We start from the raw sequence: 16,669 nt of genomic DNA, 5'->3' as shown, positions 1-16,669 counted from the left end.
TTGGAGGTTATACTGTACTGTGAAACTTGTGCACTGTTGGAGGTTATACTGTACTGTGAAACTTGTGCACTGTTGGAGGTTATACTGTACTGTGAAACTTGTGCACTGTTAGAGGTTATACTGTACTGTAAAACTTGTGCACTGTTGGAGGTTATACTGTACTGTGAAACTTGTGCACTGTTGGAGGTTATACTGTACTGTAAAACTTGTGCACTGTTAGAGGATATACTGTACTGTAAAACTTGTGCACTGTTAGAGGATATACTGTACTGTAAAACTTGTGCACTGTTAGAGGATATACTGTACTGTAAAACTTGTTCACTGTTGGAGGTTATACTGTACTGTAAAACTTGTGCACTGTTAGAGGATATACTGTACTGTAAAACTTGTGCACTGTTAGAGGATATACTGTACTGTAAAACTTGTGCACTGTTAGAGGTTATACTGTACTGTAAAACTTGTGCACTGTTAGAGGATATACTGTACTGTAAAACTTGTGCACTGTTAGAGGATATACTGTACTGTAAAACTTGTGCACTGTTAGAGGATATACTGTACTGTAAAACTTGTGCACTGTTGGAGGTTATACTGTACTGTAAAACTTGTGCACTGTTAGAGGATATACTGTACTGTAAAACTTGTGCACTGTTAGAGGATATACTGTACTGTAAAACTTGTGCACTGTTAGAGGATATACTGTACTGTAAAACTTGTGCACTGTTGGAGGATATACTGTACTGTAAAATTTGTGCACTGTTAGAGGATATACTGTACTGTAAAACTTGTGCACTGTTGGAGGTTATACTGTACTGTAAAACTTGTGCACTGTTAGAGGATATACTGTACTGTAAAACTTGTGCACTGTTAGAGGTTATACTGTACTGTAAAACTTGTGCACTGTTAGAGGATATACTGTACTGTAAAACTTGTGCACTGTTAGAGGATATACTGTACTGTAAAACTTGTGCACTGTTAGAGGTTATACTGTACTGTAAAACTTGTGCACTGTTAGAGGATATACTGTACTGTAAAACTTGTGCACTGTGAAACTTGTGCACTGTTAGAGGTTATACTGTACTGTGAAACTTGTGCACTGTTAGAGGATATACTGTACTGTAAAACTTGTGCACTGTTAGAGGTTATACTGTACTGTAAAACTTGTGCACTGTTAGAGGTTATACTGTACTGTAAAACAGGTTATACTGTTCTAAGAATAAGGCTTTACTGTACTTTGAAACTTTATCTCAGATTGAGGTCTTTAACTGTGCTCTCTTAGTGTGAAAATTACATGCTGGTAAAGAAAACTTCTAAGTTATTAATTATTTATTGTACTGACAGATTTTGAGTTGATACTGTAGGCCAAGTGTAATAGTAGCAAATTTGACTACCCAAAGGATGGAAATGTTTGTTTTCTTTTTTCTGATTCTTGTTTGGAAGTTGTCAGATACTGGTGAAAAGTAAAATAATCCTGTAAAGTCTTTTTTTATTATAGATAACATCGGTTATGCCCGCTGTTTATTGAGAATTGTGAATTTTTTTAGGCACATGGTAATGTAAAACATAGATACCTTTGTTTGGCCTAAACATTTAATGTCTATCCACTTTTTTATATCTATATAGAGGTAGAACAAGTTTCCTTCATCCCTATTGTTAGGATGCTTTCATCTCAGTTACATTTTTTGATTTAAAAGAAAATGAAAAAATTGTTGGTTTCAGACCAAGAAATGCAGACCGTATAATTATCCCTTTTTATGTCCTTATTTTAATGATGCCTTCACTTTTTATATTTGAAATATGCATCTTGACATATTGACCCCTTTTTCGGCTTGCCTGTTATTGAACATTTGTTAAGTGGAGTCTGCTATGAATAGATGTCTGTTGCACATGCACCTAATATTTCTTGCATTTTAAAAAAATCAATTGTCGTCTGCTACACTAGAGAAAAGTCGTCTGCTAGAAGCAGATGCAGCTTTCTGCAGAAAAAAAACATTTGGCATTAATCCAAGGTAACAAATTTTGTCACAAAGTGTAGTCTTTTTATGTGTGCATGATGTATGCATACATGCATTTGATATCAACTGGGAGCAGATTTAATACATGCTATCAAATGACACAGTTTGTATTAAAAATTGATGCAGAAAAAATTACCTCATGAGAAAAATTGTAAACCCTACTGTGATAGTGTAAAAACACAAACCAGTCTAGACTGTATTAATGGGAGACTGGGGTTTTAATGAAATATCTGTTATTCTTTTTTTTTTTCATCTTTTTTTATTTTTCTAGCTGAGGATGTTCATGTAAGCCTCTACTGTTTAGATGTGTCTGCTTGTTTGACTGGCATGTCAGGAAAGGGTGTGAAAGTGTTTAATTAACTTCTTTTTTACAGGTAAGTTTTTCTCAACCATGTTACCATGTAAATAATGATAGTTTTAAGATTAAATTTAGTTTACAGGGCCATATTCAGCTACTGTTTGTTTGTCTGTGTCCCTTCATGTCCCTGTCTGCTGGTTTATATACCTATCTGTATTTTAATGTCCGTGTCTGTCTATCTGTTTGTCTATCTCTGCTTTCTGTCTGTCTCTGCTGTCTGTTTGTCTGTCTCTGATGTCTGTCTGTCTCTGCTGTCTGTTTGACTGTCTGTCTGATCCCTGCTGTCTGTTTGTCTGTCTCTGATGTCTGTCTGTCTCTGCTGTCTGTTTGATCCCTGCTGTCTGTTTGACTGTCTCTGTTGTCTGTCTGTCTGTCTCTGCTGTCTGTTTGTCTGTCTCTGATGTCTGTCTGTCTCTGCTGTCTGTGATGTCTGTCTGTCTCTGCTGTCTGTCTGTTTGACTGTCTCTGCTGTCTGTCTGTCTCTGCTGTCAGTCTGTCTGTTTGACTGTCTCTGCTGTCTGTCTGTCTGTCTGTCTCTGTTGTCTGTCTGATCTCTGCTGTCTGTCTGTTTGACTGCCTCTGCTGTCTGTGTGTCTGTTTGTCTGTCTTTGATGTCTGTCTGTCTGTGATGTCAGTTTGACTGTCTATGATGTCTGTCTGTCTCTGCTGTCTGTTTGACTGTCTCTGCTGTCTGTCTGTCTGTTTGACTGTCTCTGATGTCTGTCTTTGCTGTCTGTCTGTCTGTCTCTGTTGTCTGTCTGATCTCTGCTGTCTGTTTGACTGTCTCCGATGTCTGTATCTGCTGTCTGTCTGTCTGTCTCTGCTATCTGTCTGTCTGTTTCTGCTGTCTGTCTCTGCTGTCTGTTTGACTGTCTCTGCTGTCTGTCTGTCTGTCTGTTTGACTGTCTCTGATGTCTGTCTGATCTTTGCTGTCTGTCTGTCTGTCTCTGATGTCTGTCTGTCTCTGTTGTCTGTCTATCTGTCTCCGATGTCTGTATCTGCTGTCTGTCTGTCTGTCTCTGCTATCTGTCTGTCTGTTTCTGCTGTCTGTCTCTGCTATCTGTCTGTCTGCCTCTGCTGTATGTCTGTCTGTCTTTGCTGTCTCTGCTGTCTGTCTCTGCTGTCTGTTTGTTTGTCTGTCAGTCTGTCTGTCTCTGCTGTCTGACTGTCTCTGCTATTCTGTCTGTCTGTTTCTGTTGTCTGTCTCTGCTATCTGTCTGTCTGCCTCTGCTGTATGTCTGTCTGTCTTTGCTGTCTCTGCTGTATGTCTGTCTGTCTGTGCTGTTTGCTGTCTCTGCTGTCTGTCTGTGCTGTTTGTCTGTCTCTGCTGTCTGTTTGTTTGTCTGTCAGTATGTCTGTCTCTGCTGTTTGTCTGTCTGTTTGTTTGTTTGTCTGTCTGTCTCTGCTGTCAGTCTGTCTCTGCTGTCTGTCTGTGCTGTTTGTCTGTCTCTGCTGTATGTTTGTTTGTCTGTCTGTCTGTCTCTGCTGTCAGTCTGTCTCTGCTGTCTATTTGTCTGTCCATCTCTGCTGTCTGTCTGTCTGTCTGTTTACTTGTATGCCCTTATATATATTTACCCATCTATCTCCCTCTCTTATGTCTGTGAGTTTTTTATGCCCCCGAAGGGAGGCATATAGTTTTTTAACCGTCTGTCGGTCTGTCCGCAATTTTCGTGTCCGGTCCATATCTTTGTCATCCCTAGATGGTTTTTCAAATAACTTGGCATGAATGTGTACCACAGTAAGACGACATGTCGCGCGCAAGACCCAGGTCCGTAGCTCAAAGGTCAAGGTCACACTTAGATGTTAAAGGTCATTTTTCACGATAGTGCATTGAGGGGCGTGTCCGGTCCATATCTTTGTCATCCATGGATGGATTTTCAAGTAACTACGCATAAATGTGTGGCACAGTAAGACGACGTGTCGCGCACAAGACCCAGGTCTGTAGCTCAAAGGTCAAGGTCACACTTAGACGTTAAAGGTCATATTTCATGATAGTGCAATGATGGGCGTGTCCGGTCCATATCTTTGTCATTCATGCATGGATTTTAAAATAACTATGCATGAATGTGGGACACAGTAAGACGATGTGTCGCGCTCAAGACCCAGGTCCGTAGGTCAAAGGTCCTAAACTCCATATCTTTGTCATCCATGGATAGATTTTCAAGTAATTACGCATAAATGTGTGGCACAGTAAGACGACGTGTCGCGCACAAGACCCAGGTCTGTAGCTCAAAGATCAAGGTCACACTTAGACGTTAAAGGTCATATTTCATGATAGTGCAATGATGGGCGTGTCCGGTCCATATCTTTGTCATTCATGCATGGATTTTAAAATAACTATGCATGAATGTGGGACACAGTAAGACGATGTGTCGCACGCAAGACCCAGGTCCATAGGTCAAAGGTCCTAAACTCCATATCTTTGTCATCCATGGATGGATTTTCAAGTAACTACGCATAAATGTGTGGCACAGTAAGACGACGTGTCGCGCACAAGACCCAGGTCTGTAGCTCAAAGGTCAAGGTCACACTTAGACGTTAAAGGTCATATTCATGATAGTGCAATGATGGGCATGTCCGTCCATATCTTTGTCATTCATGCATGGATTTTAAAATAACTATGCATGAATGTGGACACAGTAAGACGATGTGTCGCGCTCAAGACCAGGTCCGTAGGTCAAAGGTCCTAAACTCCATATCTTTGTCATCCATGGATAGATTTTCAAGTAACTACGCATAAATGTGTGGCACAGTAAGACGACGTGTCGCGCACAAGACCCAGGTCTGTAGCTCAAAGGTCAAGGTCACACTTAGACGTTAAAGGTCATATTTCATGATAGTGCAATGATGGGCGTGTCCGGTCCATATCTTTGTCATTCATGCATGGATTTTAAAATAACTATGCATGAATGTGGGACACAGTAAGACGATGTGTCGCGCGCAAGACCCAGGTCCATAGGTCAAAGGTCCTAAACTCCATATCTTTGTCATCCATGGATGGATTTTCAAGTAACTACGCATAAATGTGTGGCACAGTAAGACGACGTGTCGCACACAAGACCCAGGTCTGTAGCTCAAAGGTCAAGGTCACACTTAGACGTTAAAGGTCATATTTCATGATAGTGCATTGATGGGCGTTTCCGGTCCATATCTTTGTCATTCATGCATGGATTTTAAAATTATTGGGCATGAATGTGTACCACAGTAAGACGACCTGTCGCACGCAAGACCCAGGTCCCTAGCTCAAAAGTCAAGGTCACAGACGTTAAAGGTCATATTTCATGATAGTGCAATGATGGGCGTGTCCGGTCCATATCTTTGTCATTCATGCATGGATTTTAAAATAACTCTGCATGAATGTGGGGCACAGTAAGACGGCGTGTCGCGCGCAAGACCCATGTCCGTAGGTCAAAGGTCCTAAACTCTAACATCGGCCATAACTATTCATTCAAAGTGCCATCGGGGGCATGTGTCATCCTATGGAGACAGCTCTTGTTTTTATTATATTTTAAATATATTTTAAGTATAGAAATTGGAAAAAAAAAACATAGTCTGCATAGTCTGAGGTGGACTCTGTTCAGAAGTGGTCTGTACCACAGGTTGGCTGTATACTGCAGCACAGTAATGTGTGACTGACAGGATATTTTATATATGTTGCTACTGTTAATTGTGAATTTTCTAGGTTATTTATATATGTTGCTGCAGTATATTGTGTATACATGTTGCTGCAGTATATTGTGTACATGACATGATATTTATTAAGTTGCTGCAGTATGTTGTGTACATGACAGGATATTTATATATATGTTGCTGCAGTATATTGTGTACATGACAGGATATTTATATATGTTGCTGCAGTATATTGTGTATATATGTTGCTACAGTACATTATGTTTTGTTTGTTTGTTTTGGGTTTAACGCCGTTTTTCAACAGTATTCAGTCATGTAACGGCAGGCAGTTAACCTAACCAGTGTTCCTGGATTCTTTACCAGTACAAACCTGTTCTCCGCAGGTAAATGCCAACTACCACACATGAATTATCAGAGGTGGAGGATGAATGATTTCAGACACAATGTCTTTTATCAAATCGTGACGGAGAACATACGCCCCGCCCTAGGATCGAACTCGCGACCCCGCTCTCCCTACTGAGCTAAGCGGGCGGGCTACAGTACATTATGTACATAACAGGATATTTATATATGTTGCAGCTATATAATGTGTATATGACAGGGTTTCTATATATGTTGTAGCAGTCTATTGTCTAAGCAATATGTTATGTATATGACATATATTCTATATCTATTTTATTTATCCAATCGTGAACGTTTATTTGCAACACGTGACTGTACAACATATTACTGTATTGGACGCACATGCTTACAAAAAAACCTGTATTTTTGCCGTATAGTCCCATGTTAAACATACGATAAAGCGGGAAACGCAAGAAAATGTTCCGAATGTAAATCAGGTGAAGTAGGGCGCTCTATGTACAGAGTTTGATAATGCCTCTTGAAAATGATTTTTACTTTAAACTAAAATAAAATAGATATGGAATAAAAAGATTATATAACATTGTACTGTACGAGATATATTAGCGGCTTGTCCAGTATGGTTTTCTCAGCTGAGTACTCGTCCAAATATATCTCCGTATTGTACAAAACAATGTTAAAAAACCTAAAATTATATCAAATGTAAACAGTATTATTATATACAAGATAATAATTTAATATGTATATTCCATAAATTCCATTGGCCTTAAAATGACAATAAATTTCATGAGTTTTTATGAATATAAATGGAAATAATAATTGTTAAATAGTTGAAAGTGCCAAACTTCTTTTTAGGAAAACAAAAAGAATGAATATATTCATCCTTTGTTTATTGTTGATAAAGATTTGAGCCACGCCATGAGAAAACCAACATAGTGGCTTTGCGACCAGCATGGATCCAGACCAGCCTGCGCATCCGCGCAGTCTGGTCAGGATCCATGCTGTTCCCTTTCATAACCAATTGCTATTAGAGAAACTGTTAGCGAACAGCATGGATCCTGACCAGACTGCGCGGATGCGCAGGCTTGTCTGGATCCATGCTGGTCGCAAGGCCACTATGTTGGTTTTCCCATGGCACGGCTCATTTTGTACAAAATTTCATTGAATTTATAATAAAAAGTAGAGTTCATTTAGTACTTGCATGTTTTTTGCAACATTAACAGTAACTTAAAAAAAGTGATACCTATGTCCAGTGACATTGATGGAGTTATAAAAGAAATTTTAAAAAGCAATATCTCTGCAACACCTACTAAAGTAAATGAATTGAGGAAAAAAAATCAAGTGACATTCTTTAATGTATTTCAAAAACCAGAACAGTTGACAAGATTCTACTGTTTGTAGTTTGTCAGTATCTGTGAAGCTGCTAGACAGGACTTTCCTTGATAAAATAGATAATTATTACTTTAGATTGTTAATTTTTGCACATAATGTCAGAATCAACCTTTAGCGTGCTAGTAACAAGTGATTTTGTTTGTGACCAGTGAAAAACAAGATCAGCCTTGATCATGGTCTTCACTGTCTGTAAATTTTCAGGGAACACCCCTTTAAATGATAAGTGGTGCTGCCCAAATTGAATGGTGGACCAGTCCATTTTAGAAATTTAGCATTTTGATTATTTTTTTTATTAAGTGAGACTTGGGAAAATATTTTTGTATCAAATAATGAATACAAAATTGTATGTTTTGCCTTCAGAGCATCAGTAAGTTGATTCCTAACATCACTGGCCATGTTTAAAGCATAAAAAGTGCAGTTTTGCAACTTTTTGTTGAAAAGTTGAAAAAAATATTCTCCAAGGCCATAAAAGCATTTAGAGTCGCGCAAAAAATTTAGGATAGGTCTTGATATCGGAAACAAACAATTTTTTTTTACGCCTTGCTGCTTTTTACTTCAGCATATATTTTTTTTTCAGATATATCATAGAAATATTTGGTCAGAGTTTTGTAAGTTGTTTTTACAAGAAAATGAGGTCTCATTTAAACTCTACGCCTACCTTGACAAATGAAACCCTGGGTTGCTTATAAGAGGGTTTATGATTTGTGATTTTTTTTTAAATATAAAAGAGGACAGTTCAGTGCCAGGATGTACCTCAAATACATTATTACTACCTGTAAAACAAGGAATATAGTTAGTGTTGTTTGTAATCATGTTACATAATTATACATTATAGATTACATGCACTTGAAATATACTTTCTGTCAGTTTAAAGGTAGTTAATCAGATTTTGGTCTGAAATGTAATGTTGTGTTCACTGTTAAATCTGGTTGCCCAAATAAGATAGTGTTATTTTAGCATCATTAACCCTAACCGTGCTGGACACGATTGGTTCTGCCTTTGCAACCAGTGTAGATTATGATCAGCCTGCACCTCTGTGCAGTTTGATCATGAGCTGCGCTGTTTGCTATTCAGTTAGTATCTTTTTGGTAAACAACCCTTTCAACAGTTAATGGTACTGTCCAAATTGGAAGACGAACAAGTTCATTATAGAAATTTAGCAGGGTAAGGGTTAAACATTTGCACAAGGAGTGGTATTCGTAATATATTTGTCAAAGATTGGCATTTTGTAGAAATGTATTAGAAATGCAAGTTTGTAAAATTATTATTACCTCCCTTGGTTGAACAACTAAGATGATACCAAAAAATAGATGACTTTCAAAAGCTACACGCTGTTTTAAAATTTGCCGTTTTGTTTCAGGTAGTTGAAATATCTCAATTATTTATCAACTGTAAATTTTAAAACTAGAAATGATATTAAAATCAAAAGAAATAATTTGCTATTTAAATACCTTTTATAAAAAAAAATAAGAATAAATGAAAAAGTATAATAAGCATACATTTGTTATACAGATCTGGTTGTTTTGTTTCTTGAATAAATCTCTAAACGGATATATACGAAAACTGAAAAATGTCATAAAATGTTGCTTAAATGTGACTGACTACCTTTAATTATTAGAGTATGTGACAGTGTTGCCTTCAGCGGGAGCAGATGGTGCTCTGAATATTGGAAAAGGTTAAAACAAAATAGGGAGAAATGTATACGTAAGTATGACATAAAATAGAAAAAACAAAATGTATATAATATTAAGGTAAAGTTGCAATATTACTTTTTTTCTCCCTTTAAAATCTTGATGTTAATTATCTAACAACACTTGTGTACCTGAAAAAATGAGATGAAAGGGCTGCCAGTAGATACACCTGTAGTGTAATTTTATCTTTTTGAAAAGAGTTAAATGAAATTGTGAATAATTTTTGTCAGTATCTTTGCTGAAAATGACTAGTAGTACCAGCATCAGTTTATTTTATCATACCATATAACCCTGAATAAATGCCCCGGGGGACATTATTGATGCTATATACTAATATAACCATCCAATAAAAGATTTTGTGAAACACCTACTTGTGAGAAGAATAAAAAGATTTTAATGAATATACCTTTAATTTGATAAAAGTTAGGAAATTTTTATAAAAATGGGTGTTGGTGAGTTCAACCTGTAATAATATCTATTCTAAAATGCTTGTTTCTGTTAAAACACGCTTATTAGCTCATCTGATTTTTAGCTCACCAGAGCCAAAGGCTCAGGGTGAGCTATTAGGATCACTCACCGTCCGGCGTCCGGCGTCCGTAAACTTTTACTTCAAACGACCTTTCCTCATAAACTGCTAGGCAAATTTCATCCAAACTTCATAGGAATGTTCCTTGGGGGAAGCTCTACATAAATTTTTCAAAGAATTGAATTCCATGCAGAACTCTGGTTGCCATGGCAACCGAAAGGAAAAACTTTAAAAATCTTCTTCTCAAAAACCAGAAGCCCTAGAGCTTAGATATTTGTGTGAAGCATTGCCTAGTAAACCTCTACCAAAAGTGTTCAAATCATGACCCCTGGGTCAAAATTGACCCCGCCCCAGGGGTCACTTGATTTTACATAGAAAAATCTTAAAAAATCTTCATCTCGAAAACCAGAAACCCTAGACCTTAGATATTGGACATGTAGCATTGCCTAGTGGACCTCTACTAAAATTGTTCAAATCATGACCCCCGGGTCAAAATTGACCCCGCCCCAGGGGTCACTTGATTTTACATATGAAAATCTTCAAAAAATTTCTAGAAATAAACCAGAAGGCCTAGAGCTTAGATATTTCACATGTAGCATTGCCTAGTGGACCTCTGCAAAATTTATTCAAATCATGACCCCACCCAAGGGGTCACTTGATTTTACATAGGAAAATCTTAAAAAATCTTCTTCTCAAAAAGCAGAAGCCCTAGAGCTTAGATATTTGACATGTAGCATTGCCTAGTGGACCTCTACTAAAGTAATTCAAACCATGACCCCTGGGTCAAAATGGACCCCGCCCTAGGGATCACTTGATTTTATATACATATGAAAATCTTCAAAAATTATCTTAAGATAAACCAGAAGGCCTAGAGCTTAGGTATTTCACATGTAGCATTGCCTAGTGGACCTCTACAACATTTGTTCAAATCATGACCCCCAGAATGAAAATTGACCCCGCCCCAGGGGTCATTTAATTTTACATAGGAAAATCTTCAAAAATTTTCTAAAAATAAACCAGAAGGCCTAGATCTTAGATATTTGACATGTAGCATTGCCTAGTAGACTTCTACAAAATTTCTTCAAATCATGACCCCCAGGGTCAAATTGGCCCCGCCCCATGGGGTTACTTGATTGTACATAGAAAAATCTTCAAAATTTTCTAAATATAAACCAGAAGGCCTAGAGCTAAGATATATATTTGACATGTAGCATTGCCTAGTGGACCTCTACAAAATGTGTTCAAATCTTGACCCCCCCAGGGTCAAATTGACCCAGCCCCAGGGGTTACTTGATTGTACATAGGGAAATCTTCATTAATTTGCTTAAAATAAACCAGAAGGCCTAGATCTTAGATATTCGATATGTAACATTGCCTAGTAGACTTCTACAAACTTTGTTGAAATCATGACCCCCGGGATAAAATTGGCCCTGCCCCAGGGGTTACTTGATTGTACATCGGAACATTTTCCAAAAAGTTTCTAAAAATCATCAGTTTGACATTTGAAACATGTCTACCGCATATTACTCTGGTGAGCGATCCAGGGTCATCATGACCCTCTTGTTTATTGTCGTCACTTGATCATCGGCATTGACGTGGTGTTGGCTTCGGCGTTGTTTAAAGTAATTGTTTAGGTCCACCTTTTCTCAAAAATTGTCAGAGCTACAGCTTTGAAACTTTGCACACTTGTTTAACATTATTAGGTGACGGTGTAGGCCAAGAACCATAACTCTGATATGCATTTTGTTAAAATTATGGCCCTTTTTGTACTTATAAATTCTGAACTGTAACTCTTTCCTTATACATACTGTCCAGCACTTGAAGACATGCGATGGCACACGTAGGCAGTGCTCTTGTTTTAAAATGACATCATGTTAACGGGCAATAACATCAGTGGTTTTGTAATGACAAAGAAAGAGCTCTTCTATATTTTATCTTCTATTTATAGATAAAGGGCATATTAGAATCGAAATCATGTACAGTAAAGTTGTGCTTCACCTAAATCAGTACACACAAAATTGGTTCTACGTCTCTAGAATAATTCACTTGTTTGGCTGTTTTGGGGGCCGAATATGGGCCCCATTCCCCTCATAAAATAATATGTTTTTTCCCCCTTTCTCAGAAGAAAATTCCCCTGATAATAGGTTGTTAGACATGGCTAGATATGAACTCTCTTTAAAGTTATATTATGGTGCCTCTAAGGAAGGTTACTGCTGCAATATAGTTACATTAGTTAGAAATGATTGAAAACAGTATTAATAAGTGTGAAAAGTAGTACATATATAGGACTAAAACCTTTTTTGCCATAAAACGATGAAAAATTCCCCTTCCTGAGGGTATGGGTACCTGTCCCCAAAAGTTGTCTAGTGCCTTGCGCCCTCATGAAATTATTACGCGAAGGTATAACCTCTTTTTTCGTGTATCAGAAACGTTAAAACACGATTTTTCTACACATTATTTCGTAAATATTTGTAAATACACAAAGTCATGGTGTTTTTTGTATGACACAAACTACGACATGCGCTACAGATACAGGGATGACAATGGTCGCGCCTCAAATATCACTAGAAACCTACTGTAATAGATCAATGGATACAATTAAATTGCAAGAATGAATTAATTGCCATATATGGATGAGGCATTTTTAATGACTAGTACTTAAAACTATAAAAGCTTTAATACAGACATTTCTAAATGTGCGTTCTAGAGCTACATGCATTATACTACATGCATCATTTTGAACGCATGCATGCTTAAAGAGTTTTATCAGCATGCACATCAAAGTAGATTTCGCAAACTTGATTATGAGAGCATGGCCATATACAGTATAGATTTGTCTGGTCTTTCCTTACATACAGACATTATGCCCCCTTTTACTTAGAATTTAAGGTTAATTTTGATGCATTTTCACTATATCTCAGTTGTTATGAAATGCATTTGATTCAAACTTGAAGTAGTTGTTCCACATCATTACCCATATCATATGACACAAGGTGCATAACTCTTGCACAAATATTTTATTAATTATGTCCCTTTTTTGCTTAGAATTATACTTATATAGTGTTTTGATACACTTTATCTTTACCTCTCTTATCACTTTATATTTTTGACACAGACTTGAGCTATTGTGCAATATCTTCATCCACCGTTGGAGTCATTAAACACTCCAGTGACAGCTCCAGTTTCCTCAGATGTGCCCAGTTTCACTATCCGGCATCGAAATAGTCGAGCGTGCTGTCTCCTGTGACAGCTCTTGTTTAGTAAACTATTTACCAAATTAGTGTAAGTTAATATTTAATGCATATCATAAGGTGGGGCCTCCTGAGTGGTTAAGGTCACTGACTTCGAATCACTGAGAGTTCAAGCCTCACTTCTGTCATGAGAGGAAGCCATACAGCTGGCTAATAGAAGATCAGTAGCTATACCCAGGTACCCGCCTTTGATGAAATATCGCTTGGAGGGGCACCCGGGTCTTTCCCCACTATCAAAGCTGAAAAGTTGCCATTTGACCTATAATTATGTTGGTGTGACATTAAACCCAACCAAAAAAAAAACAAAAAAAAACCATAGAGCACATGTTTTACATTGAGGGGCCTCTGTAGCCGAGTAGTTAAGGTCACTGACTTCAAATCACTTGCTCCTCATCGATGTGGGTTTGAGCCTCACTCGGGGTGTTGAATTCTTCATGTGAGGAACCCATCCAGCTGGCTTATGGAGGGTCGGTGGTTCTACCCAGGTGCCCATTCGTGATGATATAATGCACTAAGTGGCATCTGGGGTCTTCCTCCACCATCAAAGCTGGAAAGTATAATTACATTTGTGCAACATTAAACCCAACAAAAAAAACCATAGAGCACAGTCATGTTTTACGTTGATTTGTTATAACCTTCTATGACTGATATGCACTTTTAAGTTCTGGTGCATAAGGTAAATATAGTGCATATTTCTTAATGCATAGTTAACAGCTTTTGTATTTCATACATGGTTACACATATTAACCCTTAGCCTGCTGGCGGCAAGTGATTCTGCCTTTGCGACCAGTGCAGACCAAGATCAGCCTGCACATTCATGCAGTCTGATCATGATCTGCATTGTTCGCCATTCAGTCAGTAAATTGTCCATTTATATTATGAAAAATTCATATTGAATTGACCATTGATTTACCTTTTTGACTGAATGTTATTTTTTATGCGCTAAGATGGGTTACCACACAGGGACCTCTTGCAGAAATATGAATAATTGATGAAATGCAAAATCTCCAAGTGAATTTCATTGGGTGAATGAGAAAGAAATCTTTTTTATGCCCTCGGCATCTACTGATGCGGGAGGCATATAGTGATTGTCCTGTACATCCGTTCGTTCGTCCGTCCATACAAGGTTAACCAAACGGGACCGTTTCGTCTAGCATCAATACCCCTTACTAGAATGACTTGATACCAATGCAGATGTAACCTGTGACCATTCCTCACCTTCAAATATCACCTGACCTCAGTTTAACCTTGACCTCATTTTGGACTTAGGTTGCTTTGTATCAACAAGGATGCCACTGGGGGCATCAAGCGTTTATTGAACGCAGCTCCTTGTTAGTGCAGCAGCTATCCTAATTGCCCTGGGGTCCACATCCATTCTTGGAGTCACTTTCACTATATGAGCCGTGCCATGGGAAAACCAACATAGTGGGTTTGCGACCAGCATGGATCCAGACCAGCCTGCGCATCTGCGCAGTCTGGTCAGGATCCATGCTGTTCGCAAAGTTTCTCCAATTTCAATAGGCTTTAAAAGCGAACAGCATGGAGCCTGACCAGACTGCGCGGATGCGCAGGCTGGTCTGGATCCATGCTGGTCGCAAACCCACTATGTTGGTTTTCTCATGGCACGGCTCATATCTGCTTCAAACTTACAACAGTTGTTCCTGACATTATCACCAACATAATTTGGTTCAAGGTCTGTAACTACAGCTCAGATATTTCATGACTAATGCTGACTTGTTATGTCTCCCACCACACAGTGGTGTGGGAGACATATTGATTTACTCCAGTCTGTGTGTGTGTCTGTCACAAAGCTTGTCCGCACTCTAAGTAGAACATTTCTCATCCGATTTTCACCAAACTTGAACAAAATGTGTTTGACCATGAGACCTCGGCCAAGTTCGATAACTAGCCAAATCGGTCCAGGCGTCTTGGAGTTATGGCCCTTGAATTACCAAACATCGGCCTTTTTACTCTTGTCCGCACTCTAATTCAAACATTTCTCATCCAATCCTCACTTGAAACAAACTTGAACAAAATGTGTTTGACCATGAGACCTCAGCCAAGTTCGATAACTAGCCAAATCGGTCCAGGCATTTTGGAGTTACAGCACTTGAATTATTGAAAAATCTGCCTTTTTACTCTTGTCTGCATTCTTAGTCGAACATTTCTCATCCGATCTTCACCAAACTTGAACAAAATGTGTTTGACCATGAGACCTCGGCCAAGTTCGATAACTAGCCAAATCGGTCCAGGCATTTTGGAGTTACGGCCCTTGAATTACTGAAAAATCTGCCTTTTTACACTTGTACGCTCTCTAAGTCAAACATTTCTCATTCGAACTTCACCAAACTTGAACAAAACGTGTTTGGCCATAAGACCTTAGCCAAGTTCGATAACTAGCCAAGTCCGCCCAGGCTTTTTTGATTTATGGCCCTTGAATTACTGATTGGATCCACTCGTCCAGACCATCTAATTGGATCCACTCATCTTAGCCATCCAGAGACACTAGACATTTTTCATAGGAGCAGTTGTGGGAGACATGTGCTTTTCTCAAAAGCATCTCTAGTTTTACTTTGAATTTAAAAACTTCAACTCTGTTTCAGTTATTCCTATATATGGATTGTAGTGGTTTCACAACATCAACCACATGTGACTCAAGGTGTGTTATTTAATAATTTATGTCCCTTTCATAATTAGAATTCTGGTAAATATAATGTTGTCTCTGTTATTACTAGATGTATTTGATTCAGACTTAAACTGATGTCCAACATCCACATTAAGGGGTAGTAATCTCTCAGAGGGAGCTCTAGTTTCCTCTGGTATATTTTCCCTATACGGCATCTACAACTATTGTCTTGGTAATGATTGTATAGTGGGTTTAAAATAAGAAAAAAAAAAAACATTTTTGAGATGACCTATGCACCTTTTGTAATCCCCAAAATTTTGTTTGGGAGATACTTAGATTTCAATTTGTACGTCCGTCCACCCAGATGTTTGTCCATGCGGCCAAATTTTTGTTGTGCATAATTTAACATATTATTTGACCTAGGGTTATCAAACCCCATAGGATTGTTATTCAGCATGTCAAGGGTTTTGTTTAGAATTTTATTTGGCCAGACCAGAGTTATGGCCCTTGACTTGTACAAAAATATTTTAAGAATGAGCCTAAAAGAATTTGTCCTAGGGTCGTGAAGTGATGTAGGAATATTTCTCAGCATGTAAATTTTGTGTGAATTTGTCCAGCTAGGTTTTTTTGGGGGGATTTCTCTCTGTAAGACCAGAGTTATGGCCCTTGACTTAGACCAAAATATGCATTTAAGGCATAAAAGTTTGTGTCCTATGTATCTCAGAAAGAATTAGACCTGGAGTCATGGAAGTTAGGATTGTTATTAAGCATGCTTGTGAAGTTTTGCACCTGGGGTTTTATTTAAGATTTAATACCACCCACT

The 16,669-nt window shown here is 38.1% G+C and overlaps 1 protein-coding gene across 2 annotated transcripts in view; it reads left to right on the top strand.

The window, feature by feature from the left end:
• LOC123527717 (uncharacterized) overlaps window positions 1–16,669 on the top strand; it is a 236,941-nt gene that overhangs the window by 27,997 nt on the left and 192,275 nt on the right. The window contains exon 2 of one of the 2 annotated variants that reach the window (XM_053523917.1): window positions 2,284–2,386. The gene's annotated coding sequence lies outside the window, so the exon portion shown is untranslated. Of the gene's footprint in view, window positions 1–2,058; window positions 2,387–16,669 lie in introns of those variants that run through there. The other variant, XM_053523916.1, reaches the window with a different exon arrangement.

The sequence above is a fragment of the Mercenaria mercenaria genome, chromosome 14 (assembly GCF_021730395.1).
Source record: "Mercenaria mercenaria strain notata chromosome 14, MADL_Memer_1, whole genome shotgun sequence".
Taxonomy (NCBI): domain Eukaryota; kingdom Metazoa; phylum Mollusca; class Bivalvia; order Venerida; family Veneridae; genus Mercenaria; species Mercenaria mercenaria.
The sequence above is the reverse complement of the archived record's forward strand: the minus strand, read 5'-3'. Positions and strand labels throughout refer to the sequence as shown.